The sequence below is a fragment of the Apostichopus japonicus genome, chromosome 2 (genome assembly GCF_037975245.1).
Source record: "Apostichopus japonicus isolate 1M-3 chromosome 2, ASM3797524v1, whole genome shotgun sequence".
In the NCBI taxonomy this organism is placed as follows: domain Eukaryota; kingdom Metazoa; phylum Echinodermata; class Holothuroidea; order Aspidochirotida; family Stichopodidae; genus Apostichopus; species Apostichopus japonicus.
Genome location: NC_092562.1, coordinates 28,465,999 through 28,470,471, shown reverse-complemented (window position 1 = coordinate 28,470,471; position 4,473 = coordinate 28,465,999). Strand labels below are relative to the sequence as shown.

The following is a 4,473-nucleotide window of genomic DNA, read 5'->3' as shown; positions in this document are numbered from 1 at the left end:
AATATTCAAGCCATGTTGTGAATTTTCAGATTTGCAGACCAAACAAAACTTCTCATGCAGTCAGACACATCTATATGGCTACTACCATTGGGCTGTTCAAGAATAGCAACAGACTACAAACCACTTATTTAGCTTAATGCAGAACCGTTTTGTGGTCCACAAAGTAAGAGCAACGTGCTTTCATATCTTTTCGTTTGAACTTGATGGATCATTTCATCATTTCGTGAACATGATTTTGTTATTATTAAAAGCAGCAGAAATGTGTTTAAGATGTCTGCAGACTAATATCGTGTGAAATCATTTGAAAATTTATGCTTTGCTTCACTCTTTACACGACGTTTCTCCGTCGCTTCAGAAGTTAACAATTTTTTGGTTGAAATGCATTGGGTTTTGCTCCAATTTCTACACTTTCAACTTATGGACACAGTCTGGTCCAAACTTTTGGCATTATATGCCATATTAATGGTTACCAGTGCTCATCGAATCTCCTGCATTTGTCCTAAATTCATCTGTTTTGAAATTAGTGTAATTGAAAGGGATGGACAGAGCCTAGGCTTGACGAGAAGGGGGTGGGGCAGGAGGGTGGGCTACAGCAATGGGCCCAATGGTTAGTTATAATACCATGGAAAATATGGGATCAAAAATTATGTATTCTTAAGTGTCCATGAATTTATGAAAACTTCAAACATGGGGGGAAGGGGAGGGCAGTGAGATAAAGGTCCCAGGGGCATGACCAGGGTCTCCTTGTCTCTGGGAAGGAGTATTAACTGTCTGGTACGAGTGTCTACAACATGAAGAGTATATTTTAATGTTTCTGTGCAGTGAGTGCGTCTTAAACATACCTTACTACTTCATTTACACTTTTTGTTTTCTTTGTTTGTTTTTTTTCAGAAAAGCTCTCATTTTAGTAAATACCAAGTTTCATTAATTCAGCAAGAATTCATTACACCAAACGCTTTGCTGTTGTTGTCCAAAGTATCGCAAATTAATGTGAAACATTCGAAAGTGTTTGCACATTTGCATGATTATCCTTTTGAATACAACCTATAAGTAATGTGTTTCGATTTTTGGTGATAGAAATATATATATGTACGTATGTCAGACTATGTCATCTGATCCTATGTAATTATGATTGTTGATATGATATGAAGATGTTCATCATCGGTAATATGTTAATAAAGGTGAATAAACAATTACACTGCGCAATATTCTCATCTGTATGTTCAAATGTTATCGTCTGATTATTGTTTGTGAGACATAAAACAGATGTCACTTTATTGTGTTTACCACTAGTCATAACAAAGTCACGACGAACTTACCGAGTCAAGTAACGGACAACGTAATGTCACATGAACATGTTAATGAAAGAAAAAAATGACAAGATGAATTCGAAATACTCAATCATCTATTGTTGAACTTTGAGCTTTGTGGTAAATTGATGATGTCACAAATTGGTATTTCACACTTTCAAACTTTTCAATAACAGAATGAAAACACAAGTTTTTTGAGCCCTTATTTATATCCTATTGCACATAAAAACTAACGATAAATCAGTTGTTTTATAACCATAGCGGGAAAAAAATCGATCAAAGTATTATGAAACTATGTAAAAGATTCTCCCAAACGGGATTTCTTTTCAGCCCGCCAGTGATTATCTTGTACATAATAACTAACGTTTAAACTAGTTGTGTAAATATCAGTCAAGAAAGTTATGCTCCGAGAAAGATGAATATTTCATTGATAATACAGAACTGAGAAATATTGTTAACTGCTACCTTCTATCAGTTAAAAGGTGTTCATATTTTCTTAGTTCAGGGGTAGTTAATTCACTAAATAATTAACTTTCACTGTTTCTTTTGATATTTACGTTTTGGAGAGATCTGTATCCCTGGATTAATGTTAGTATACTCTGTAGTAAGATATATCCTGCTTCATCAGTAGTGTTTTATATTTGATGAGGTTGTCACTGAATATTCAAGCCATGATGTAAATATTCAGAGTTTCAGACTTTACAAATTTGGTACTACTCAGTCAGAAACATCTATGTGGCTACTACCATTAGACTGTTCATGAATAACACACCAGTAATTACGGTTGAATGCGCAGAACAGTTAAGTTGTGGTCCACAAAGTTAGAACAACGTGTTTTGTATGTTTTCTTTTGAAATTAAATGCAGCCGAAATGTTTTATGAAGTTTGCAGAAAAAAATCGTGTGAAATCATTTGAAAATTTCTGAATTATTTTTTCTTTACACGACATTTCTCTGTTAAAAAGTTAATAATATTTTGGTTGAAATGCATTAGGTTAACTGCAATTTCTACACTTTCAACATATGGACACAAGCTGGTCCATACTTTTGGCATTATATGCCATATTAATGTTAACCAATGCTCATCGAATCTCCAGCATTTTGTAATAAATTCATCAGTTTTGAAATTGGTGTAATATTGAAAGGGATGGACAGAAACAGGCCTGGCGAAAAGGAGGGGGGGGGGGTACATGGTACCGGATACCGGAAATGACTCTTTCCAGACATTAAAAGTTGCATATTAGAGGCGAATTTTATCTTTTTCGAAGTTGGTTCAGTTATGTCAGGAGTACACTACTTACCACTCTGGTCGCCATATCCTGTCTCTGTTGTGAAACGTACACCTACTCTTTCGAAAAAACGGATAACATCAAAGTCAATCTCAAAGTCGAATGGACAATGTTTGTATGAAGACGTACAAATTGATCTACGTGTACAGTGCTATTTTCAAACAATGCAAGCCAAAACTACGGTACAAGTTTTGAGTGCGTTACTTAATTACGAATGAGAAATCACTTTTGAACTGTCATTTTGGATACTTAATATACATTACCTTACGATAAGTTTGCGGGTAAGTGATAAGAGTAATGTTCGGTATTTATCCATATACATAATACATAAGCGTAAAAAGTCACCTTTTTTTATTTCCATATCGATGAACGGATGGATACTTTTTGTAGGAAAAGTCACCCAGGAAAGAACCTGGGCACGGAAACCGAACGACTGATCCGCTCTCAACTCCAGTCCCCTTGCATCCGGCGAAAGGGAACTGATACTACACATGATCTTAGCCAAAAGGCCGAGAAGCGATGGGTGATCACTTATAAAGGCTTAGCCTAACTGTCAAACGTTGATGTTGATTTTAATTCCTCCTAGATTAGTAGATAAAATTCTCCACACAGGATGTCTAGTTATCTGTGGTATTTGCATTGTGGGGTAATAGAGTGTTTCCGTGTGTTAAGCTTCAGTTGTGGTGTCTTAAGTAATATTACATAATCTCAGGGAGCTTATGATATAGTGGGGGAAACTTTCATGGTTAAATCTGTCACACCTTCAGTGGAACAAAGGGTGGTACTTTCCAGAGTCTTGTCACACCCACGTGTAAAGTAGTTAACCTGGGTGGGGGAGATCTATCTCTTGGAGGAACCTCATGCATCAACACGTGTAATTCATCCACTACAGGCTAGCAAGCTCCCTCAACACCAAAATGCGAAATGCATTGCGTCTTGATTGGATTCTACGGAAGCCCGTATTACTTCTAAGTGCCAACAGGCCTGCTGTGCTTGTGAGATGAAACGCACATGTTATTTACTAGACTGGTCGATGGGAGATACGGTAGATTATGAATTTAGGTTCCAATTTGGCCACTGGTGACTCCGGTTGACTTTAATTCATACTGCACCCACAGAAATATAATTTTCCAATGTGCAACTACTTATCACCATGTATATCTGCCTTAAGTGCCTAACATTTTGTTCAAAGAAAATATTGATGATTTATATTACAGGCGCGTATCCAGGATTTTCAAACCCGGGGGGCGCGAATTACTATCTAAGCGGAGCGCCACCATCGGTTGGCGCGCAGCGTACAAGAAAACTTCTTGTTTTGAAACCCCCCAGATCACCGGAAACGGCACTTCTCGGGCTTGAAATGACCAACCAGATGTACACTTTTTGCCTGAGAACCAAGTATTTCCTAATAGTTTTTTATCCATCCATAACCTTTTTGAAGATTGTCAACCCGGCACACATCATGTTCGACCTGATCGCATCTCCTGTGGGTCTTTGCTTTTGTAGGTGATTCTACGTCGCGGCCCACAATACCCATCAGCCCCACTTTTCAAGGTTTTAAGCCCCATATTTGTTCAGAATTTGAAAATTCACATTTCTCGTGAATAAACTCACTTCAAAACATACCCATAATGTTGTACAAAATTTCATCCATGGACAACCAATATAGAAAAAACTCCCTTCAACCCCTAACAGACCGGTCAAAATTGCACGAGTAGAGGGAAGTGTGATGTAGAATGTTGGTCAGAAATTTTCGAAAATTCAGACACAGTTAATTTATTGGTGTACAAATATTAAAACCTGTTATAACGGCTATTATAAAACTTGGTTGAAGGAAATGAAAAAATAGCAGATATTTCCGAAACCGAACACTAC

The 4,473-nt window shown here is 37.1% G+C and overlaps 1 pseudogene; it reads right to left on the bottom strand.

The window, feature by feature from the left end:
* Positions 1 to 2,988: 2,988 nt before the first annotated feature.
* LOC139957902 (U2 spliceosomal RNA) lies at positions 2,989 to 3,119 on the bottom strand (annotated as a pseudogene).
* Between the last annotated feature and the right edge of the window lie 1,354 nt (positions 3,120 to 4,473).